The sequence below is a fragment of the Octodon degus genome, unplaced genomic scaffold (assembly GCF_000260255.1).
Source record: "Octodon degus isolate 3935 unplaced genomic scaffold, OctDeg1.0 scaffold00060, whole genome shotgun sequence".
NCBI classification, from domain to species: domain Eukaryota; kingdom Metazoa; phylum Chordata; class Mammalia; order Rodentia; family Octodontidae; genus Octodon; species Octodon degus.
In genome coordinates this window covers 9,772,027-9,786,033 of record NW_004524636.1, presented here as the reverse complement: position 1 = coordinate 9,786,033, position 14,007 = coordinate 9,772,027, and positions in this window count along the sequence as shown.

Here is a 14,007-nt window from a genome sequence, read left to right as displayed (position 1 = left end):
TTATTATTAATTTTACTGAAAAAATAGCAGTGAGACAGTTTCAAAACAGGTTAGTAGGACAGTTACAATAATTAATACAGTGCATATTATTGCCTTTGTAGTTCTTATTCACAGTACAAGATATAGACACTATCTCTTGTCTAAACAATATTAGTACTAATCTTCTCATTGAACTAAGAGAAAGTAGCTATATATCTATCCTAACTATTTTATACATACATATATTTTTTTCACTGCAAAATAGTCCTTCATTTATATCTCCCTTTTTTGTTTTGTCAGAGATGGGTCTTCCTTTGCTGTTAGAGAAGCTGTATGTGGAGAAATCTTTAAAGGATCTTTTCATACTTGATGCCAGTTCAAATATTGTAGGTACTTGAATTCAGCAAAATATCTCAATATAGTCGAATAGTCCATAATAGCAGTGGTTTATCAGAAGAACTGGCAGTGTCAGAAGCAAAAGTTACATTTTTAGTTATATGGGTCTTGCTTTAATTTGGTCTTAACCTTTCAGCAGAAAAGAATAACTACAAGGTATAAAAAGTAATGCCATATTAACATGCTGAGCTGTAAAAGGCTCAAGTTGACATGGGAAAATTTTAAAGCTCCTCAAGAGACTATAATAGTGACTGTACAGCCAGTGTTGAGAAGCACTAGAACATTCTTTGCATTAGGAGAGTTTCAAGATGGTGGTTCTACAGGTATCTGATGTATGGTGGTGGGTGAGTAGAACACCATGAGTTGGCCTTGTTCTTGACAGATAGAGTACAGAAATGAATTTCATAAATGATTTTATGAGATAAAATAGGCTACAGAGTGGGGCCAACTATATTCTCTCTTTTTTCTCCTCTGAAGAGAAAGTTTACTGAATCTGAGAGTACTGGAGGGAGAAAAGCTGCTCAGATGGGTTCCTGTGAGGGCAGTGGCAGGGGGTTTGTGCATGTTCTCATCACTGTGGAATTGTGCAACAACAGAAAGCCTACACAGGATGTAACTAGGGTTGTGTCACTTGTGTGACACCAAACAGGATGCTTGGTCCTTCAACAAATACTGACCAGAGGAAGAAAAGCATGAGACTCGCTTAGCACTAAATTCCTGGAATAAACGGCTGAAGGTGAGTGTGGTGCTGATGGAAGCAGAGCTTCATCATTTCTGACTCTGTAGCCTTTGCCACTGAAATCTGCAGTTCTCTCTCTCTCTCTCTCTCTCTCTCTCTCTCTCTCTCTCTCTCTCTCCTGTTATGTGACTTCTTTTAGCAGATGAGATTCACGTGGAAAACTAAAAAATCACTTCCACATGTCCACTCTTCCTCTTGCATCCATGAGCCATGTGAACATGCCTCTCTAGACCTCCTGATCATTAACTGATCCCAAGACATGCCCATGATCCCAGATGAGGCAGATAGACTCACTGCCATGCCCAATGGTTCCCAACAAGAGACTTCTTAGTCCCTCTGCAATTCCTTCTCTTTGAGAATGGGTAGGACCAGTGATATGTTTCCAATCATGAGAACATGCTAAAGCTGACAGGATGTCAGTCGTGTGATCACAGTAGTTACACAAGATCATCTTAGTAGAGAAGCTCTTACCCTCCAGCTGGCCTTGAAGATGAAAACACCCAAGGATGAAATGTGCAGAGGCCCACATGAGAGGAAAGAGACTGGGAGTCTTTGGGATTAAAGACCTCAATTCTATATCTGAAAGGATCTGAATTCTGCCAACAACCTACATGAGTTTGAAATAGACTCTTTCCTAATCAGACCTCCACAAAATGTCACCCCCAGGGAGTCCTGATTGCAACCTGATAAAACCTGGATGCAGAGATACCTATTAAGCTGTACCATATTCTTAAAGCACAATCAGTATGAGATGAAATCGTGTGCATTGTTTCAAACCACTGACTTTCTATACTGTGTTATGAATATGTCAGCCAACACCAGAACCATTCAACTGAACCATAAATTTGTTAAGCAAATGTTTAGTGTTGTATCCCACTACAGCCATGCTGTTGCCAGTCATCTCAGCTGTAGCCATCCTAAATAAGCCAACCCTTAGATAGGAGAACAAGTCTGACCGAGACTGTTGATATAGTCTGTCTCAGCCTAATATGACTAAAGAAAAAAACAAGCCCTGCCAAAATCTGCTGAGACCAGCACAGATCAGCTGACGCCCAAATATACAATCTAACTTAGATATTTATTGCTATCTGCAGCTGAGACTTTACGAATGTTACAGAGTGTAGCTGTAGCAATAAGAGGCTGACGGTGACCATGAAATTTAGTTGTTATTCCTTTAGAATCCACAAAAGTAAGGCATCAGGAAATTTTATTATTTATAATTGTTTTAATATATATTAAGTATATATTGTCATGTATTATTATAATAGTTAATATATTCACATGACCGAAAGAGCATTAATTATAATATTCAACAGAACTCCTGAAAATTTCAGTCGCTCACATCTAAGAAAATACCTCTGTCCTGGGGCAACTTGAATATTGTTTTCTTTACCATCTTTTGATTCATTTATCCCATTTATCCCACATCTATTTCGTGAGAATTATCAATTTCTTGTGTCCAGTTTTTAAATGCCAGTTTCAGAGACATAACAGCTGTCTGCAGTTCTCAAATTTGATACTTTAGATGTACACTCACACATGCAGGTAAACTATGAACTGAATGTCCAGAGATCTTGGACTGTTCCTTATAGAGGCAGACAATGCTATAATTTAAGGATTTTGCTCTTTCAATATGTGCTGCAAATGTCTGGCTAGTAACACTCAGTACCAGAGAATGGCATCAGAGTCCACAGTTATAGACTCTGTTTAATTGTCTCTGTGGGTCTCTGGTCTTTTTGCTGTCTCATATGCATGAATTATCCATCCTGCAGCTAATGAGATTTATTATCTCTGATATTAGTGGGTAAAGGAAAACTTCAATTTTGAGTCTGCTCTGAAAAGTTATTTTATGGTATGTAACAATGGTAAACCTGGAACAGTTCCTGTGTTAAAATGTTCAGATTTCACTCTGATACAGACACCCTAGTAGTTACTTTAAATGTTTCCAGCCTTCAATATTCTGGTCCAGTCTTTTACCCTTCTCTCCCTTACTCTTTCTTCTTCTTCCCATTAGTAAGCATTTATACCTGCCAGTGGCATGCCTAGTATACTTGGCTCCTTCTTGAAGCCCTCCATTAAAGGCACTGAGATTTGAGATTTGTTGTTGAGATTCATGCAAAATGAATACTCACCTGTCTTAACTGTGATCATAGATGTTAAGGGAAAGCCCAACTGAATTGTTAAGCTTTGTAAATGAAGCTTTCCGTTCATAGAGCTTGTACGGTGTAGACCCCTTGCACAGATAGATCCTCTTTTCAGAAGCACTCATTCGCTTTAGAGTCAATTCAAAAGCAAGAATACAATTGCTAACAGAGACTAAGTACATGGAAAACACTAAAGAAATAAATTCTCCTTCCATTTATACAGGTGAGCCTACACACAGCTGTAGAAGAGAAGCACGATGGCTTCCTTGTGGTGGGAGAGAACAGCACTGAAGAAGACCGAGGTCTTACTTAGGTCATGCACCTAGGGAACGCTTAACTCCAGCACCTGGGTCTCAGGCCTGTGCGCATGATGGTGCCACTTAGAATGATGAGAACCAAGCCACGTGCAGCGGCACTGAAGGAAATGCCAAGACACTGGCCTCAGATACCTGCCTGCGGTGCTTTCTCGAGGCTATGGAGTGGTGTTCGTCACTCCAGCTAGGAAGTGTGTCTCTGACCTCTTGCACCAAGGATTCCTCTGATTTCTATATCAGGCTTTTTCAGTTGTGTGACCCTAGATGGGTTGCTTGTTCATATTCTTGAGAATCTGTGGTCCTCCTATGTGAAATCATCACTCTTTAGCCAAGAGATACTTCTCATCAGCATACTCTTTAGGCAGACACTGACCAGACCCATGGACTACAACTTCCCAAGGACGGTGTCAGCTATCATCCAAGAGGGAAATAATTAATTTTTCTTGGGGAGTAATTGTCCCACTTTTAAATTTGAAGACACTATAGACCAAAATACCTTGACAAAATCCCCACCAAAGTCAGCAAACATAAAGACCTTATGAAAGTGCAAATTCTTCTTCTATGATTGTAATAGTTTCCTTCTGCTCAGTGCCCTGCTCATTGTCTCCCTCTTCACCAATTAATATTAGCTTCATTTCCCAGCCTGCTCAAGTACTCAACAAATGGTGAATTGAAAATGTCATCTACAGACTTGTCACTTTCCTTAAAAAATGTAGTATGAAAACTATGTATACAGGATTTATATTATATTAATTATTTATAACTAACCAGAAGGTAGTTTAAAGCATGTAGGTATATTACAAAGGTTATATGAAAACACAACCCCATTTTACATTAGGGACTTGAACATTCACAGACTTTGGTATCCATGACGACTTCTGAGACCATTAGAGGAACGATTATTTTGGAAATAAGCCCTGCCATTTCTGTGTCCACCTGCAATGTCTCCCAGTCCTTCTCTGTCATCAGTGTCACAAGTAACAACTGTAGGGATATAGTAACTGTAGGGATATGGTCCCTGCTAGAGAGGCTATTTATATTACTCTAGCTTTCATTTGGTGGCCTCAGCTCCCAGCCTTGGGAGTATACTTCCTGCTGTTCTCTGGCCTCAGCATCGTAATTGAGTCCTGTTTCAGCCGATCTCTACCTTTCTGCTCCACCTTCTGTCTGACATCTCAGACTTTGCCTCAATTGTGTGTCCAATTTACTGTTTTAAATTCTTCAAGTTTCATATTAGATTGGCTTCTGTTCTCATGTGACACCTGGAGAGGCTTCCTGCCATCAGGAGCATACATCGGCCTTGGAGTTCCCACAGCAGCATCCCAGGAGAGATGTAGAGCCCCTCACCCTGACATGTATCAACTGCTCACCAGTTGACACTGATGATCTCGTTAGCCAGATGGTATCCTGTCCTTCTCTCAACACCCCAAAGTTTTCTCTCTCTCTCTCTCTCTCTCTCTCTCTCTCTCTCTCTCTCTCAAAGACAAAACACATCACTGAATTTTCCTCTATTTTCTTCCTCATTCTGTGCCTCACAAGCCCCAGAATCTCTTGTCTGCTAGCAGTCATTCAAATCTTCAAAGTATGCATGAGTGGGTGCTCTTATCTTCCAGTAGGGGTCTCAATACTAAACCCAGAATGAGGGGAATTGCAGCAGGGACAAAGGGATATACATTGAGTATAAGGGACATTTTTGTCAAAACATCCCAACTCACTTTGTAAGGAATTGCCTATTGCAGTAAGCAAGTGCTATCAGGCTAGCCTGGGTTCCATGCAGGACAGAAAGGAGGCCAAAAGGAGAAGGGAAGAGAAAGCTCCCAGCAATCAACACCACGGTCTTTGCAGAAAAGATGCTGCATGCAGGCACTGCCCTCAATGCTATGGGTTACCTGATTTAATTCTGGCAAGATCACAATGAGACATACATCCATACACTTAATAATTCTAATCGATGTTTTAACAAATAGGGAAATAGAGCACAGGATGCGTTCAGATTCTGTTTTTGGTGCACAGAGAAGCCTGGGTTCAGGATAAGACAAGAGGGGCCCTAGACAATGCCACCTCCCGGAAATGAGTCAAACCAAGGAGAAATAAAGGTAGAAGTAATAAAAGTTATCATGGCATTAATAATAGAACAGAAAATGCTCTTCTTTTTCTCTTCTTCCTTTTTATTCTGGAGCTTCCTGGTTGCTGGCGTTTATAGCATACCCTGTGCTTGTGCCAGGAAAAGCCGATCACTCAGTTCTGGGGCCACTGTGAGGAGATGAGCAGCTTCCACAGAGAGGCAGCGTAATTAGTGGCAGGGGCGGGATCTGCTCTGTTATCGCAGCCTCTGGTGATTTTTTCAGGCCTGATGATTTTGCAAGGCTGGAGACAAGCTTCCTCAGGAAGAGGGAGAGTGACAGAAACATTTCCTCCCTCTGGAGACAGGATTCAGCCAAAGTGCGGTCAAGAGGGAAGGCTATGAACTCACGATTGAACCTGTAGCTCCAGCAGTTTCAAACTCAGTTTCAAACTGACTATAAAGGGCAACGGGTACATTCACCCCTCTGCATGAGTATGGGGGGAGTGTGTGCAGTGTTTACTTTGTATGAAATATCAAGTAAGATATGAAAAAAAAACTGGTTGTGATGCTGGAAGCAACGAAAATACACTAAAACATTCTACTATGATTCTAGTTTCTGCTCTTTAAATTCCTAGATGTGTGTTTGGGGGAGATGAATTCATCCAAACCCTTCTTACAAATTGACAGAAACTTCAATCCAACTGGCATGAGAAAAATAAAAAGTTTTACCTACTTAATATCTAATACCTGATTTTAGGAACTCATGTAATATCTCCAGAACATACTGGAATCATACACCTTCTGTATGGATTCCAAAAAAAATGTCCACCAGCACAACCCATGGTGGCCACTCGGTGGGTTGAGACCAGTGAGAAAACGGACAAGATCCTCTCCACCACCATCCTCCTTCTCTCCCTTCCAGACCTCCTTAACCTCCTGCTAAGTAGGGTGAGCATGACCAGGAAGTCAACGGTCTCGTGGGCTTCTGAGGGTCCCTGTGACAGCCTGAGGCTTGAAGGTGGGGGTCAGCTCTCCTTGGTCATGTGACCTGGCTGTGGAGAAGAGCAGGTGTTCATGGAACACGTGAATGGCTTCACCTGAAGAACAGAGATGCAATACTGAACAGAAAAGAGAAAACAGCACATACTCACCAGATGGACAAAGACAGAAGTGAAGGATTTTTAGATGGATAGAAGGGGCTACAGTGGTAGAATTTGGTGAGATGGAGTGGCGTGGAGCAAGACAGAAATAGAAATAAAAAAGCAGTAACATGTTTATTCATTCATTCATTCATTCGTTCGTTCGTTCCCTCATTGCTAGGATAGTGATTCATTCCAATTTCTAGCTAAACTTGACTCCTTTTATGCATCAAAATTTTTTTTCAGAAAACCAACTGAAAGTTAACGTATAATAACAGCTAAGATTCTAAGTTGAAACTGAGTAATAAATATTATAAAATGTTCTAGTATAAGAGTAAATGTCTTCAGTTATAATCAAATAATTTTCTTAATCCTTCTATATTTTCTTCTCATATTGAGATATAACAATAATATCCAAAAATACTCTTTTTGCCAGAACTACCTCGGCATCAAATTGAGTTACTTGTTTACCAAGACCAAAAGAATTATAAATCCTTGAATTGCTTAAGCCCTCTTTTTTCCAGGAGCTATTGAAAGCTCTAAATAGTCTCAGTATTTTCAGCTTTTCAGCAACAGAGATCTGTGTTTCCAGTATGCATTACGCGTTGCTGTCCTCAATGTAGTTGCTTAGATCGCAGTTATCTGCATACACAGTCAGTCAAGGTGAGAATTCTACACATTAACTATTATTTTCATAAAACTGATGGAAATTCCTAGCACAATCACCTCATCCATCTTGTATATATGCTTGCATGCTTTTTGCTCCTACCGTTTTTCCTATTTTTTCTCCTTTCTCTCCTCTTCCCTGTTTAATCCTTATGTTCCATTTCAAATATGTTTCCCCATTGAATCAAATAGATAGCAAAAGAAAGGAACAAAGGGGAAAATATACATCCTCCATTCTGTATTTGTTTTGCTTATATTTTTCCAATGTCACTTGTGTCTCCAAACCCCAAGCAGTGGAGGGCAGGAGTGTGACTGTTTGTTTTGGCTCTGTTGGAGTTATTGTATGAGCCACTTTTGCTTGTGAGTTCAAGGAACAATAAATATTAATAATGAGAAAGGGAAGATTGATGGTACGCTTCAGTGGAAGTTGGAAGGTCATGTGGGGGTTGACCCCCAACTGTAGCACTTGTGTTTCACATCAGTCCTAGCACTGGAGGCAGAATAGGCTAGAAAGGAGGAGTCTCTGCTTTCCTGCTTTAAATACAAGATATTGAAAATAGGATATCATGTTCACATCTTGTACAGCAATTAACCACTAGGAAGAATGTATGCAATGTGTTAATTATTGAAACTGTCCTACCAAATTGATTTGAAACTGTCTCGTTGCTATTTGTTTATCAATAAAATTATGGAAAAATAAATAAATAAATAAATAAATAAATATGAGATGTAGAAATGGCTCAGTAGAAGTAGCACAGTGTTCCCTTATTGTTCTTCTGGCCAGTGAGCAGTGGGAGTGGCATTGCAACACACTGAAGGTGTAGAAGCATCAGCATGGCCCTAAACTGCTGCTGTTACAAAATTTTGCAACCAAAATCAATCATAGGAAATGATATTCATCAAGCACGTTATATCATTTTATCAATGATACTATATTTGAAATGAATTCACTCTGATTTTTTAAAGCTTCCATGCTGAAGTCCATTTATTGATCTGGCAGGCTGCAATCATGGCCCAATCTTGCACAAGTTCCAGTGTAAACCATACTCATTCAAAATAGAGCATCAGGTGTAACAAAGATTTTCCCACAACCCTCTGGGTCTGCCATGATGCTCTGCCACTCCCAGGAGCATTCTCTGGGGACATTCTCTAAGAAGCACTAAAAGTTCTCATTCTTCACGTGAGAGCCTTTGTTAGGCTCTTGGTACTCTTCCAAGTGTGACAGGGGTGATCAGTGTATCTTCACTATGTGGGCAGTAGGGTTAGATTTTTAACTTGAAGACAGAAAGACTGTTCTGGCTACTGAAGGCTGAGGTACTCATTTTGTTGGAAATGCATTTCACAAATTCAGTGGGTCTCCAGCTCATGTACAATTCAAAGGGCTTTGACTTGGGCATTTTTCCTGGTAGAAATTGCTTAAGAAAGAAGGTTCTCTACAATGGCCCTTAATATACTCACAGTGTTTGTCCTACATTTGCACCCTAGCGAGGCTTCTGACCATTTCATGCTGATTTGGGGTTACAGAGTGATTACAGATGCTTTCCCAAATGTGTGAATGCTCTGCTCAGGCCAAGGAATAATTTGGTTTAGCAATTCATTAGAGTAAAACACAAAATTCCTAGGCACAGTATCTTCAAAGGAAGGAGGGCAATTAGGGGAAATAGAAAGGATGCTCCATAGACAACAGGAGTTGAAAAGCCAGGAAGCCTTCTTCCTATAAATTTGGCTGAGGCTCTTCCTCACAGATGTCCCCTACACCTAACACATTCAGCACAAAAAATTATTTACTTACCATTGAGCCAAGCTGTGGGCTTCACATGCCATACAGTGAACTCTAAGAACCACAAGTGCAACAGAAACTGTTGTGTTCAGAAAATCTGTTTCCCTCTTAGCTGCCCTTACAGTGACAGCAGCTGAGTGACAGCCCAGTAGCACAAGCAGTAGTATATGGGTTTCCTGTCTAGTCCCAAGAGCCTCTCAAGGAATGGTCCTGCCTCCTTCTTTGCTACCACATAAATGTAGAGAAATCCTGCCAAACACTAAGAGTCCATAGGGAAGGGGAAGCTTCAGTAATATAGGAACATAAATGCCTCAGTGGTCATGTGAGATGTGTCCTCCTAGTCAGAAACAGCCACAGTGGGCTTCCAAAACTCTCGGTGTATTAAGTTGCAAAGCCCAGGATGTTGGTGATGTTTACTATACAGCAAGCAGGTACTACTCAATCTGACAAGCTCCCTACCAAAAAAAGTTGTTAAATACAAAAAATTCTATACACAGATATTTGCAAGTAGCATAAATAAAACCCAGCCTATGGACATGCCAGCTAAGTTATTCGAAAATACTTTAAGAATTGCAGAGAAAAATGATAAGGTGTTAACCAAAGATCAGTGGCTGCTGCTATTATGCTGAGCATCCACCCCTTCTTACATTACAAAGATGTGAAACACCCCCTTAGAATTATCTTTTTCTTTCTGAGATAGGGTCTTATTATGCCATTGAGGTTGGCCTTAAACTAACTATGCTGCCCAGGCTGACCTTGAAAACAAGGAGACCCTCCTGTCTCAGCTTCCTGAGTGATGGGACTACGAGCATGCACTTCTATCACTAACTTACAACTGCCTTAATAATTCTTTTGGGTTATAGTTTCTTCAAACTCAACCATGACTTCAACAATGGCCTAGATATTACAGTCCAGCATTAGAACTTCATAAAATAGACTTCATGAGTTCACAGCTGAGCACAAGAGTTTACCAGCTCTAGTTTATGCTCCTGAAAATCTCACTGTTATCATTAAGAAATGAGATGGAAAATTTAGTAGATCATTATTTACCAAACACAGTAACAATGTTCCCAGTCAAGAGTCAGCAGTGGATGATAAAACATGAGTGAAAGTCTTTCAAAAAAAACCACATATCTGACAAAGTCATCATTTAACAAAGACCATAATATAATAATCATTTCTGTAGGTTAAAATACACCAATAGATGCTATAAATAACAGGAAAAGTTTGAGGGGAAACTGTATCACTAGTTTTTCAGGGCTGGTGAGATAGCTCAGCAGGCTAAAGCACCTGCTTAGGCAGAGTACAGGGGTTGAGGTTCGATCCCCAGCATACAGTGCTGGCCCTGCCATCGGGCACACTGAGAGGGTGATAGAGACTGGGCATCGTGGCATGTACCTGTAATCCCAGTGCTTGGAAGGCTGAAAACCAGAAGGATCACTATGAGTCTGATCTGTATAGTGAGATTCTGTGGATCCTGTACTAAAAACATTTAAAAAATAGTTTTGCAAGTATTTGAAAGTATCTCTCCTAAGATACTGATCAGTTGTGGGGTAAGAGGAGTAATTTTACAGTGGAAGAACTTGGCAGATCCCACTTCACCAAATGAGCAAGACTAACATCACTGGAAAGGAAACAAATCAACACAGTTACATGTACTGCAAAAACACAGTGTTGCTTCTGTGGCTCTGTGAGGCTACACCACACAAACGCAGGACCTCAGTCTAATCAGGAGAATAGAGCAGATAACTGCTAAATGAAAGAAAGTCTAAAAGCAAATAACCAGCACTTACTGTAGGTGTCAAGGTCATGAAAGACAAGAAAAGATGGAGTGGAGAACAATTATAGATTGGAGACTAAGGAAACAGAGCAAATAGGCATCATAGGATTAGGTCCAAGAATAGAAAAAGATCATGCAGGAAGGAGATAACATTCTGTTAAGATCTTAGTCCAGTTAAGAATCTTTCACTAATGTCCATTTCCTCATTTTGGTCATTACACTGTTTCAGTAAGTCACTAAGAGAAAAGGAAATCAGATCCGGGGTATAATGGAAATTTGTATGAGTTTTGTGGTTTTTCTGAATATGTAAAATTATATTTAAAAAGCAGAAGGAAAGATATTTGTGTGGTCTCAAAGTATCTCCTTAACAGATACTCTCATAACAAGGGATGAAACATTGCCTTAAGTGTAAAGAAGGCTAAAAGACACCACTTACATCTGACTAAAATCCTCATTATTAACAGGACAAGTGGAAATCAAATGCATCCTGAGATGATGCACTGGGAGTACTTAGCATCACCCCTGTGATATTCTAGTCCCCCAAATTGCATAGCCTGACTTCAACAATAAGGAAGCTCAATGTGCTCCTCGTGGAAGCCTGAGAGAATGTTTTCTCTCCATGTGACTCTCCTTAGGTACACTCTACATCATCAATCACTTTCGTCTTTGGCCCCATAATCTCCTTGATCAGAAAATTTGGGAAACTACCGAGTTACATGATGTTACAGGATAGATTCTCTTATGTTCTGAGTCCTCACTGACCTTGAAAGGCTAGGGCCAAATGTTGGCTGTTCTTTCAGCCCTTCTTTTTCTCTAATTTTTGGTCTGAAAACTTAAGTTGTTAACCCTCCAGAAGAGAAGCTTATTATTATTACCCTACAACATAGGCAGTTGAGCTTAACCTCACTATCTGTCTGAATATCCAACATCTTAGACATAACATGGAACAGGTAATTTCCACCAAGTACTGATATGTTAAACTTTAAGTTTAAGAAGAAAAAAATTAAAAATATTTTTGAAAATAAGAATAAGCAATTACATATTTTTATACAGAAATTTAACCATATACAGCATTGTATCAGGACAATCTTATGACTCTTTTTTTTCTTGTCTCATGTTTTCATTTATTACCCCCCACTTTGTTTTTTTAAACAAACATTTACTTGAGAGACAGTATGGCAGTAATTGGTATGACATGACAAGCAGTATATATTTAGAAGACCAGAATGACAGGCAGTCCAAGCATGACCCTAATATTACACATTGCTATCTTCAGTGCAGTTGCTTAGTCAAGCAAAGGCCATGACTCATCCACATGGCTGACACAGACAAAGGATCTACAAACTGAGGTACAGGGTTTCAGGGTAAATGCTGAGGGGATTTGACTGACCTTGTCAGATACAAAAGTTACATTTCCTGTTATATAGGTCTTGCTTTATCTTGGTCAACAACTTCTGACATTGCCTATGGATAACCCACTACTATTATGCACTACTGGACTATATTGGATTATTTTGCTGAATTCACTCACCTACAATATGGCAATGAAATACAATGAAATACCCATCTCTGACAAAACTAAACAAAAAGGGGGATACAAATGAAGGATCATTTTGTATCTTCATATACAAAATAGTTAGGATAGATATGCAACTAATTTTTCTTCATTCAATGAAGTACTAATAGTATTTGTGGAGAGGATATCATGTCTGCATCTTGTACTATGAATAACTGCTAAGAAGACAACAATATGCAATTTATTAATTATTGAAACTGTACTAGTAATCAGTTTTGAAACTGTATCACTGTTAGTTGTTTCTCAAAAAAATTATTTTTTTCAAGGAACTAAGAATATCCAAATAATTTATTTTTTTCCTGTTTTATACTTTTTCATTTTATTGAGAAACAAATAGCAATGAGACAGTTTCAGAACTGATTACTAGGACAGTTTCAATAATTAATACATTGTACATTGTTATCTTCTTAGTGGTTATCCATAATACAAGATACAGACATGATATCCTGTCCAAACACTATTAGTACAAATCTTTCTTCTCATTGAATTAAGTGAAAGTAGCTGTATTTCTATCCTAACTATTCTGTATATACAAATAAAAAATGGTCCTTCCTTTGTATCACCCCCCCTTTTTTTTTAGTTCTGTCAGAGATGGGTATTCTATTGGTATCTAAATACTATAGGTGCATAAATTCAGCAAAACAATCCAACACAATCCAGCAGTCCATAATAATAAAATTATTTAAAAAGTAAAATAAATAAGGAAGCTCAGAAAAATCCCAATGGAATGCCATTTATAAAATAACTACTTTGCATTCTTTAAAAACATTAAGTTGCAGGGCCTCGTCTTTCACCATATACTAAGCTAAATTTATAATTAGACATTAATATTTTAATATCTAAATATTTAAAAAGAAACACTAAATCTTCTGGAAGATAGGATAGGTAAAACTATTGAAGACACTGGTGTAGGCAAAGCCTTTATGAATAAAACCCTGACAGCACAGGAGCTATCACAAAAAACCAACAGTTGAGATCTCATCTTATTAAAACCTCAGCACAGCAAGAAAACCACCAACAGATTGATGGAACAACCCACACTGTGGGGAAAAACGTTTGTCAGCTGTTCATCAGACAAAGGATGACTATCAAGAATATATAAAGAACTCGAAAGAAATCAGACCTCCTGAATTGAAAAACCCAATCAAAAAATGGGCATCTGAGATGAATACACACTTCTCACATGAAGAAATACAAACAGCAAATAAACATTTGAAAAAGTGACCAACATCGCTCATTATTCAAGAAATGCAAATTAAAACAACACTGAGATTCTGTCTCACCCTGGAAAGAATGGTTATCATCAGGAAATCAACCAATAATTAATGCTGCTGAGGCTATGGGGGGAAAGGAACCCTTCCCCACTGTTGGTAAGAGAGCAGGCTGATGCACTCACTATGGATATCAGTTTGGAGATTCCTCAAGAAAA